The 12,213-nt window shown below is 44.1% G+C and overlaps 1 long non-coding RNA gene across 1 annotated transcript; it reads right to left on the bottom strand.

Annotated features, from left to right (window-relative positions):
• Positions 1–2,119: 2,119 nt before the first annotated feature.
• On the bottom strand, positions 2,120–6,510 carry LOC125747803 (uncharacterized). The gene is made up of 2 exons (XR_007399377.1): positions 6,450–6,510; positions 2,120–2,705 (listed from the first exon to the last, which is right to left on the bottom strand). It is a non-coding gene; the product is annotated as an uncharacterized LOC125747803 (long non-coding RNA).
• Between the last annotated feature and the right edge of the window lie 5,703 nt (positions 6,511–12,213).

The following is a 12,213-nucleotide window of genomic DNA, read 5'->3' as shown; positions in this document are numbered from 1 at the left end:
CGGCTGCAGATTGCCGTCTGAGATCTACTGAGGCTTTATTGTGCCGAGGGTGACAAGCTGCTCTCCTCATCCTTTGGTGTGAAGCTGACCTGGCTTTCTCAAGCCGCATTCTGCCGTTTTCCCATGTGCCATTTCCCGGAAACGGTCGCCGGATGCTCAGGCTTTCAAATCCGCCGTTACTTCACTGCATACGGCTTTGTTTATGCGATATAACCCGATCTGGCAGGAGTACGCGAAAGGTGCTGTTTTTTAAAAACGCCAATTTGTATGTATGTTGCTTTTTTGTAATGTTAATTCAGATCAAGTCACTGGGTTTACACAGTAATCCGGTGAATGAATTTCCAAGGCGGTAAGTGATGCCCGCCTACGAGGTTTTTATGCATGTAGGCAGTGGTCTCTGAGCACCTAAGATGAATGTCATCATTAGTAATTATTCACCTCGGGGAGAACCAGAGATATTTCCTTCAACTGCAGTCTAGAAGATAATGATGGGGGGTGGCGGGGGGAATAAATTGATAAGGTAACGCTGCGCCATTCCTGGTCTCAAGCAAATAAGTTTTTAGTAATTGGTTCTGTAGAGTTACCCAGAGTCTGTGATGAATGTCATTGGTTGATTCTGTTTTAGGTTGAAGGTCAATTTTTTTCATTAATTTTATCAGAACAATTATCCAAAGCAACATAGGGTGCGTTCGACTTCATTCTGGCTTAAAGCAATGCATTCTGGTCCTGACGCAATGCATCATGGTTAGATTTTTTTGTCTGACTTATCCTGCGTTTGATTATCTCTCTACGAGTGGGAACTTGGATAAAAACGTCACGAAAAATGTCACTTCCCGTCGGAAACACGTCTCCTTTCTGACGTTGATGTCGGACAGAATTTTCTTGTCCGAGTTTCCCCTGTGATGTCATTTCAACATGACAGCTTACACTGTCAGCAGTAATTCTATTTCATAAATATTTAAAAAGGTTTATTTCGTTAAATGTATTAATAGTTATAAATGTAATTGCAAGTGGTCGATTTAGAGAATACCATATCATGACCGTAAACAGTATCCTGGCATGCAATATCAGATTTTTACCAGTTACTTGTTAGTTGTTTGTTTGTAGTTTGTTTGCCTCTAGAAAAAAAAAGAATATCGCTATGGATCTACTAAAATATTATAAAGCTTTTAATGTGGTTTGACTAGTTCGTGGTTCTTGTTTGGCTAAGGACTGGTGAGTACACAATAATCTTTTATTTGCTGATACTTCCATCCATCCATCCATTTTCCAAACCGCTTATCCTATTGGGTCGCGGGGGGTCCGGAGCCTATCCCGGAAGCAATGGGCACGAGGCAGGGAACAACCCAGGATGGGGGGCCAGCCCATCGCAGGGCACACTCACACACCATTCACTCACACATGCATACCTACGGGCAATTTAGCGACTCCAATTAGCCTCAGCATGTTTTTTTGGACTGTGGGGGGAAACCGGAGTACCCGGAGGAAACCCCACGACGACATGGGGAGAACATGCAAACTCCAAACACATGTGACCCAGGCGGAGACTCGAACCCGGGTCCCAGAGGTGTGAGGCAACAGTGCTAACCACTGCACCACCATGCCGCCCCTTGCTGATACTTGTTTAAGGTAAATTGGGTCAAACACTACTGTCAATACCAGAAAACAAATTCTTGGCTAGTCTAGCAACTCAAGTTAGACTATCTGCAATGCTGTAAGGTAAAGTTCCTTTTTATATTTGTTTTATTAAAATATTTTATTAGACAATGGGAGACCAGTTAAAATGATTATAGTTATAACTACCACATCATCTGCTCGGCCTCCTGTTTTAATTCTGCCAGCACCATCTACATCCCCAAGACCCACTGCTGCAACCCCACCTGTGCCCCTGAACCTTGCCATTCGCTTATGTCAACCAGCAGCACACTCAGTGGGCCCTAGTGCTTTGGAAGAGGACTCAAACCAAGACATTTCAGCGTCACAACTAGGTATAGTGCCTATTAGAAAAATCACAATTAAATTTTACACTGTGAAATGACAGCACAATCTTTTCCTCTCAGAAATGAAACACCGGCTCACACTTCTACTGCTTGCAACAATAAAAAACTACATCACTTCCTTTACAAAACAAGCTTTTTATAAAAGAGTCCATAAAGACATGTTACAAAGGGACCACAAATGATCAGTGGAGCAGATAAGGAAGAAAATTTCATTTTGGCAACCTACAAAAGGGTCAAAGACAGATGTTAGACCACTGGAGAGGCAAGAATCAACTGGGACTATTACACAATAAGTAGAATAATGTTTACCAGTCTTGATATTAATGTTAACATTATGCCATTTTAACTGTACACCACTAATTAGGTCATGCAGTATGACTTTTCCAACAATTACTACAGAATTTCCACTTAATGTCACTTTGCTGAACTTAAACCTATCTTTGTTTCCACAGGTTATGGATGAAATATTTGGCTGGTCAGAAGTTGGGGGTGCCCCAGAGGGCACAACATCCTCCACGCCCCTCTCTACCCCCCAGCCTTCAGCACCAGAGCCTGATCCTGCTGTTTTAACCAAAACAGCTACAGATGGGGCCACGGGTAGGAAGTCCAACTGGATCATTCTTTGAGTCATACGAAGCCCATGTTGACCAGAGAACTGCTGTGCTGGAGTGCTGCATGTGCCCAGATTTGGAGAGGTTGAGAAGGCTGAAGGAGAGGAGGAGGAGAAGCTTTGAGAAGAAAGTGGAAGAGCTCAGGGTCCACAGTGTAACAAATACTTAAAGCAAATAAAAAATGAAAGACACCACGTTGTGCAAAGACAAGGACTGTGCAAACCAAGACAAAAAAGCCGTAGGGGTGTGGCACATAGCAATTAATATGTAGATTAATACAATGTATGGTCCTAATATACGTACATCACCTTTATCAGAATACCAGCATGACTTACAGTACTGAAAGCAGTGTGTGATAATATACGTTTAAGAACATGTGTAAACAGTTTCTAGTACTTTTGGTCTATGTGCAAACTGGACATTACAGTAAAGTGGCTGTGCATGTGTATAGGTTCTGCACAGCAGTTTAAGAGGTGATTGAGGCAGTGTGGAAGATCCCAAGGAAGCGCACAGGGTTGAGGAGCTTGGCAGCCTGGGGATAAAAACTGTCCTCCAACCTGGCAGACCTGGCTTTGAGACTGCAGAATCTCCTCCCCTCAGAAAAGTGAACAGTCCATGTGAGGGTTCCTGCACATTGCTGCAGGCCTTGTGAACTGTGCTTGTGAAATGTGTGCTGTAGTGAAGGAAGAGGCACCCACGATAGGGTTCTCTGCTGTTTTCACTATCCTCTGCAGGCGCTTGCAATTGAATGTGTTGCAGTTGACGTACCAGGTATTGATGCAGCTGGTCAGAATGATGTTGATGGTGCCTCTGTGAAACATGGTGAGGATGGAATGGAGGAGCCTCGACCCGTTTCAGCCGCTGCAAGAAGTGTAATCTCTACTGGGTTTTCTTGGTTAGGGAGTAGGGAGTCTCTGTACATGCAAGTTCCTCAGTTATGTGCACACCGAGGAACAGGGTACTCCTTACGATCTCCACAGTTGACCCGTTCATGCTGAGTGAAGTATGGATAGGACAAGTCTTTCAAAAATCCATGATTATCTCTTTTGTCTTTTCAACGTTGAAAGATAAGTTGCTGACAGCCGTTCCAACCTCCTCTCTGAATGCAGTCCCTGCTTATCAGTCCCAGCACAGTTGTATCATCTGCAAACTTGATGATGTGATTGGTGTTGTGTGCTGCTACCGTATGCAGTCATAAGTCAGCAGGGTGAAGAGCAGAGGACTAAGTACACAGCCCTGCAGAGCTCCTGTACTCCTCTACCGTGATGGTGTTGGAGGTGTTGTAACCTAAATGTACAAACTGGTACCTCTCTGTCAGGAAATCCAAAATCCACTTGCAGAGAGTGGTGTTCAGCCCTAACCCACTCAGTTGCACAATCAGGTTTTGAGGAATGAATGTGTTGAAGGTGGAGTTAATATCTACGATCAGTTGCTTGCACATGTAAAAGGCTGAGGTGTGTGTTTGGCTGTGGTTTGGCCTTTATAAACTATTGCATATTGTGTCTCTGTAATGAACCGCCTGTGCATTTAGAGGCTGAGGTGGATAAATGTCATCATCCTGGGCCTCATTGTTAATTATGTCAGGGTTCTGATCACCAGGATTGTAGGACAGGTTGTATAGGATGCAGCAGGCACACACTACTGAACTAATCATCTGAATACTGTCCATTTGCAGGTATTTCAGTGGGCGGAATTTGGATTTTAGAATTCCAAATGCCTGTTCAATGGCCACACAAGCACCATTCAGTTTCCTGTTATAATTTTTTGCCGGTCTGTGAGGTGGCCGTTGTCCCATTATGGCTTTGCCAACTGAGGCAGGAGTGGGAAGGCCGAGTCTCCAGTGATGTGCAGACCCTCCGGCATGAGGGATCAGGGATCCTCCGCCAGAGCGTCAGCAACTGCTGTGTGCCGGAAAGCTCTGACATCATGCCAGCTTCCAGGGTGGCTGCACACTTGCATGGCAAAATCTCTTCCGGCTGTCACAAAACCCAATCAGAATGATAGAATATATATATTTTTTTCAGTTTAGGTATTCCAGTGGGTTCTCTAGGTGTGGTTTCCTAATTGGGACGTAGCAGCCATCGACGGCCAATCCAGTCCATGGAAAACCTGCCCTAGCAAATCCCAACTCTGACCTACTAAGACTTTCCCCCACTGGCCAGGTAACATGATGTGCCATGTGTGTGTTTATCAGCACACAAAACCGATGGCAATGAACCATCAAAGTCGACTTGCTGATATTAAAGCGGTTTTCATTGGACCTATAGGACTCTTGACTTGCCAGGGTCCATAAACAGACCAGGACACTGTCTTTTAAGGGGATTTTGGAGTTCAGGGGGTTTTGATAAACAGAACCAAGTGTGGTGATGACATCCTGGTATAGTAAATATGAGAAAACAGGTCATTGATAACATGGAAACATTGTTATAATAAACTATAACAATAAAGTAGCCTCAAAATGCTGTACACACCTCCACATGTCCTTTATAAAGCCAGAAATAACTCCTAAAATCTGACAGATTGTATAGAGGGATGACATCATCTACAAACCCAATAATTTTTGGAACATGCCTAGAAAAGAGGATAAAATAAATGCATTTTCTTCTCAACACATTCTTATCTCGCCTTATTTCACTTATGGGCTCCTTAAAAGACACAGGAATGATCTCAATAAGAACTGATTTATTTCTTGTGAGATTTCTTGTGAATACATTGAGACAAAACATTTTCCTTTGGGTAAGCAGCCTAGAAGAATTAATAAAGCCTCTAGAACTGTACTGTCAACCTGAATGTAGGAAAAAGGATGTTTGAAAAACACGTGGACACAGCCTGTCAGCTACTCCTCCCCTCGCAGGTTGAGCTTTCTTATTTATCTAAGCTAAAATCACACCACTTTTTATCTTAAATCTGAGTAAAAATATTATATTACAATAATGAATCTGAATGTTGTGGAGTTTTAAGATTTAATCTGCCCTGTTCCATGAGCCGAAACCAGAGGGATGAGGTTATAAATATGATATGATGCATATTTTTGGACAGATTTAAATTACCTTTGCCGTTTTCTGAATTCTTCATGCAAAAACACGGTAAGTTTTTTTGTCTGCCACGAAAAATGCCAACGGTGCGAGATCGGCCATTGCAGTCAGGTCTCGACACTATGAGAGGTAGAAGTTGTCCGACTTGGCTGCGGTCAGTTTATACTCCCGCCCCTGCAGTCACCAGCAGATCTTGCTCAACATCACGTCAGCTGCAGACAGACCTAAGCCCCAGTTAAACGCACCCATAGATTTTTTGAGTAAGCAGGGTCAGACGCTGGAGCAATTGGGGGTTAAGGGCCTTGATCATGGGCCCAACAGTGACATCACTCTGTGGACCCTGGGATTTGAACTGGCAACCATCTCATCACAGGCACTACTTAGTCCTAACCCGCTAAGCCACACACCATCCGCATTTCATACCACATCATGGGATTGGAGGCTCACATCCCAGGGTTGAAATGCTCCCGTCCCCTTGATACCTGAATGTAACCCAGATATCTTCAGTTAATACTCATCTGCATAAACAGATACCATTGCAAATGGTATATTGCATAATTTACTGCAGGGAAAAAAAAAGCTGTCTGATAAACAAATATGTAACGTAACAACCGTTCATGGCACAAGCTGACAGATGAAAAAACGAAAAAAAGCATTAATTTTTTTTTTGCCTTTTCCGCCCACCCACCTACCCTGGCCTGTGCATACAGAGAGAGGAAGTTCAGTTCCAGCTGTCTGGAGGCTGTGGTGTCAGTGAGTGGGAGGGAAGACAACAGCTCAGATTCAGGCCTGCTCTGACTCACCCCTGTGGGCAGAAGAAGCTGCGTACGCCCACATCCACGGCTCACATCCCACTCGCACCCGGCTCTTTGTCGGCCTGCGGGAAAAGGACTTTGTTTTCTCTTTCTGTTGTCTATTTTAATCAAGCTGAACTCAGCTTGCTATTTTAAGAGATTGGAAACAGTTGGCAACCAAAGCTGGAACACAGGGCTCCCCCGCCCCTAGCACTTTACGCCGGTGCGATAGCAAGGGGCCACTTCACACAGAGATGGTTACCTGATGACAGTGACCATAATGTCACTACTGCCCCCTGCAGGTGAGGTTACTGTTGGCACAGCAATGACCATCACATGTTTGGGTACTACAGGTGGTACAGTGTGATTCGACAGGTGTTTACCTCAGCTGGGAGAGGCTTAGGAAAACCCACACCTTAGTGGGAGTCCCTCCAACACCAAACATACATTTGACACCAGACGAGCAACTGCCAGGAAAACACGGTCGTCATCCTTTTGGGGAGGGGGGGCGGGTCAGCGCAGAAAAGCCATTGCAGACGTTTGTCTTCTGCTCGTGTTGAACTTAAGATAGCTTTCTTATTGCACACCATTTCCCCACACATTACTTCAGCCTTCCAGGTTAAATAGCACGTAACGAGGCACCAGCACAAATCTCCCGAGTAGAAGCAAGAGGGAAACGGCGTAGGAGGAGCGTACGTGCGGCCGCTCCCGGCGTAAAGGCAGCCGAAGACAGACGCGGAGCGACAGCATCTTCCAAGGCGGCAAATAAGTACACTGCGTGTTCTCATAATTACCTCGGTCGAGGTTAATCCTCCGTAACACCTGATTGCGCTGGCCACATTGTCGGGGTCGCTAACAATTAAAGAGAATAATTAGCGCCGTGTCGCGGACTGGAGTTCCGGCGGCATGTACGATGATCTGTTACTCTAGGTTAATTAATTGTAAAAGTTCAGGTAATCAATATGACTTTTTACTGTCATACGCAACGTTGAACTATGACTATGTAATGTAGTTACATGAATACATTTTTAAAAGGTTCTTCTATACTGTACAATACCCAGATTATACTGCTTTTAACCGAGGCACAGGGGAAATTTCCATCTGTGTCCAACATTACATATCATTTAAGAAGATCACTCTACCGGCAGCCTACCGGCTTGAAACTCGCGATCGGCACACATACAGAGAGGGCGAATTAGCGCTTTGTGTTTATTCTTTTCAATGCGGCCCGATCGCCAGATGGGAGCGCCTTCCCGGGACACTGGCCCTGTGACTTTTAAAGATAACATTTCAAAGTTTTTTTAACGCTGTGTTGTTAAGCAACGGCGACGGAGCATCCACCGGGGAAGCCAGACGTCTGGGTTACATAAAAAATCGGGATGATTAATGCGGCGAGAAATGGCAAGCACCTGACTACGTCTCAGCCATTGTGAGCCCTCGCCGCGGCGGGCGGAACCGCTCTTCAGCAATTAAAAAAAGCACTGATGAAAAGAAGGACATTAATCAAGTCCTTCAGCTGAGAGGGGAGATCCGGGGCCAAGAAAGCAGAGCTCCGTTTGCGCTGGATATCAAAGTATAGCACAAACGGCGTCGTGGTGGTTCCGGCGGAAGCGCATTTAACCACGCAAATAAGGCATGATTTCCATAAGATTGAAATAACAGGGACAAAAGGAGCTAATAAAAGTGTCAACCTTGATTGGAACTATTCCAGAGAGACATATTACTGCAAAGCGGAAAAAAACGAGAAAAGGAATAATGAACTCCACGGCGGTTGTTTGCAATGGGAATTTGTGAATGATTGAGACTAACCTTTATTTGATATCCTTTGCCCTTCAGCAACACATCGAATTTCAAAACCATTCTTCATTCCCAGTCAGAGGCTGCAATATATCCTTAGAGCTTCAGTGTGTAAAACCACAAAATTGAATTATAATAAAGCAGGAGATTTAATTAAAATCTTCATTTGGGTTCCCAAAGGGTGTCTAATACTGACAAGAAACAGGTATGGGCACGAGGAATTTTTAAATGTGTTACAGACCCATCTTGACACACAGTTGCAATCTACAGAAACATATCTAAAGCTCAAACAAAGCATGTAGTCTAAATGTCCAGTTTACAGCCCTTCTGGCCCCCAGCCAAATAATGTCAGATGGATAACCACACTTACGCAGCAGTATCATGTGACGTAGTTTCAGGTAGCCTTAGGTTTGTGCCTAACAGAAGCCAGATGAAAATGCTTTTATCAAAAAAAAGAAGAAAACAAAATCATCCCCTCTCATCTAAGCAGGGTTGCAGTGAGCAGTCTCGTTTTTTTTTACTGGAAACTTCCCAGAGTAGCCAGGCTGATCGAAGACCAGCATCACACCATCTCCTCATGTGGACCCACTTGTCACTGGACTTCTCTACCATTTTTCACCTTCTCGCACCTTTCCTCTTCTCCGATACCACGAGGGCATCGGTATGGGTCAGTTCCACTAAACAAAAACAGACGAGGAAGTCAGGTAATCCCAGGTTTATGAAAAACAAGACCACTAACCCAGCACAGATTCCCTCTTCCTGACCTGCAAAGATAACCCTTCAATCAGGTAAAATATAAACGATTTATAACACTGTGGTTATAAAAATAATATAACAGCCCCCGACCCCCCTTATGTGACAAGAAGTTAGTGGCAGTGTGAAACCTAAATTAACAAGATTCTGTTGCCAAGGGAACGGTGGCTCAGACGAGTGAGGGATACTAGTGTTGGACTCCAACATCTGCTCAATACATCACCTGGAACAAGAAAATATTCTTCTCTTGAGTTCAGCAAGATATCATGTTTGAGTCCTGCGTCTTCAGTTAATGATAGCAACGTGATGATCAGTACTTTGTTCATAGTAACAAAAAGGCAAGATCGTTTTTGTGACTGAAATTTCAATGGTTAGAAGGTGTTTGTGAGATGTTTCCATGAATAACTAAACAGGTACTTTTTCAGTTTTAAAGAAAATATTGACAGAATACAAACTAAACTTTGTGAGTGTTTTTTTTTTGTTAATAGTCAATGTTTGAAAATAGTGTTATTAATTTTGTTGTCAGTCTAAAATAAGTGACATTTCTTTTTTCCCCTCCCCCCTTTAATGAATTCATTGGTGATACTTAACAGGAGGAGACATTTGCATTCTTATATAAATATCAAATGTCATCACTCTCCATGGAGGATAACTATGAATTAGTGAATGATCCTGCAACAACTACTGTCATCTGGCTGTTGTCCATGGTTGATTAATAGGCGAGGGTCCCATTCAGAAAATGAAACTCAGATCTGCTTTTGGTGTCAGATGCCGTCGTACAATAAATACGATTCATTAGCATTACGGTTGACGTTTGAGGTTTTCCATGGTTTTTATCGTTATTTACGATCTGCTCGTATGTCTTACTGTACGACTTTTATAACTGTGGATGTGTCTGACTTGTTTTACTTTGTAAATACAAGGTGTCCTGATCTGTATACACCACCAGAGGACCGTCATTTGACACGGCAAAAACAATTAAGGCAGTATTATTTTCCTTTCTCTTCATTTATGAATGTTTCTGGCAAATGTCTTAATTCTCCAGTGGAAGTTTCATGTATAGCTTTTTTGGACTAAATTTATGCTTCCGCTTGTCGATATATTTCGTTTTATTGCTCACAAACAGTTAACTTGTAAACCGCCCACACGGAGGAAGGGCGATGTAAGTATTTCTGTACTTTAATCGCCGTGCTGTACTGACCGAGCGTCCCCTTCTCAGAGGGTCCCGAGGTCGCTTTGAAGGAGGCGGCACGGTGCGCTTCTTTCGCCGACCCGGCAGCTCCGATTCCTGGATCCCGCAGCATGAGACCCTCGGTCGGACAAAAAGCGACGGAGGGGTTCTGAAACGGCTGACGCTTCTAAATAAAGAATCGACAGAGACTGTTTCTCATTAGTGAGTACCTGTTGAGAACGGAGCGGGAGGGGAGGGGACGGGGGGGGGGTTCGAGATCAAGGTGACATTTATTCTTTCATTTCAGTCTCGATATGCCAGAATTAAATCTCTCTTGACACTGCTCTCTCTCTCCTTGTCATTTAATTAACCTTAACAGGGATTAGAAAGTTATCCAGCGTTAACTAGAAGGGGGTTGGGGTGCCTTCAATGCTCTTCCAGCGAGATGTTTGCTGTTATCTATTTCCTGCACATTAGGGATAATATGCCTTGATATTTAGAGACCGTCTGAGTATTGACAGGGACCATAAAAGACACCTGAACAGGATGTCTTTCCGTATAAGCGGCAATGCAGCCTTCAGCCGTAAAGCACTGTGACAAGGCATTGAGGAAAGATTAGAAACTGAGCTGTTTATTTAACACTCCCCCGTTGCCATCCCTGTATAGCGCGTGAAATGTCCTGGCATCCCTGTATAGGTAGATGAGTCACCAGCCCAAACATATGGAGATGGTGTAATATGAGATACTATTAACGGAGGACTAGACCCGCAAGACTTAAAAGCTCAATGAAAACAGGCCCTTAAGGCGTTCTGTGTTTATGCTAAGCTCCAAAAATAATAAACGTATTTTAGTGGGTCTAGTCTTCATACTCTCAGAATACTGCTTTGGCTTGCAGTTGTTATTTGCTTTTTTTCTTTTTCAGAGATATTAACTGCCTACTTTTTCTGCGCTCTGCATTGCAGGTATGATTTTTCTTTAGGTGCATGTTTGCATTGGGGGAGAGAACAGACCCCAGCGCGGTCTAATTAGGTCCCATTACCAGAAATTAAAACCAGTGAAACATCCTATTACCATTTAAATGAGACACTGTCACAGAACAACTTTAAGAATCTTACTTTGGAAGTCCAGGAAGTTGCCTGGCTGTCTCCCGTTTTTGTCAGCAGAAGGTTTTTTTTTCTCGATGTAATTATAATTTGTGTTTAGAGCAGGTTTTATTTTTATACAGCTTGGTTAGCTGGGTTTTTTCTTGGGTTTCCTTTCAAGCCTGAGTGTGATCCAGACCATTCTGGACCCTAAATTTACTGACTTGCATAAGGACTGTATTCACAAGTCCTCAATTGGGTCACCATTGTGATATGGCCAGCAACAATTTGTGTGGGGTCCTCAAGGTTTGGGGGCCCCCTGTTGGCCACAAACAGTCACTACAGTGACTTTTTGAGTCAGGTCAGGCCAGGTTGGGGAGCATGTGCTGATGCAGTGCGTTGCTGCACCCACCACATAACGAAACACCTCGGCATCCCACCTGGCAACACCCCAGGTAGACACACAGTCCAGTCCCACCCTCCAGAAAAGGTCATCCATCTGCCGCAACCATGTGTTAATTGGTTGTCCCCTTGGCCTGGTCCAGCCGCACTGGTCCTCAGCAATGAGGATCCTGCGAGCTGGATCACCCTCAGGAAAATGTGCCACATGGCCATAGTGCCGTAATTGATACTTCCTCATAATGCAGGTAATATGCCTCATTCGGGATTCCTTTAGCAAGCGCTCATTCGACACAAAGTCAAACCAGCGGTCCATGACTCACACCCATACAGGAAGACAGGGAGCACCAGGACTCTACAGACTCGGAACATCGTCCTCTTGCAAAGATACAAGCATTGCAAAGATAAAGACTTTTTGAGTGTCAACCCCCTTGCCCATGGGGGGGTCACATGTACAGAAGAATTCATTTAAAAATCAGGTTTCAGCTGGCATGGGGTAAATGATATGGCCTACAGATGGAGCGAGGTGGCCATCTTGGCTTCTGAAACCTCCCCGTCTCACAGCAGTCAA

This window comes from Brienomyrus brachyistius, chromosome 1, assembly GCF_023856365.1.
Source record: "Brienomyrus brachyistius isolate T26 chromosome 1, BBRACH_0.4, whole genome shotgun sequence".
NCBI classification, from domain to species: Eukaryota; Metazoa; Chordata; class Actinopteri; order Osteoglossiformes; family Mormyridae; genus Brienomyrus; species Brienomyrus brachyistius.
The sequence above is the reverse complement of the archived record's forward strand: the minus strand, read 5'-3'. Positions and strand labels throughout refer to the sequence as shown.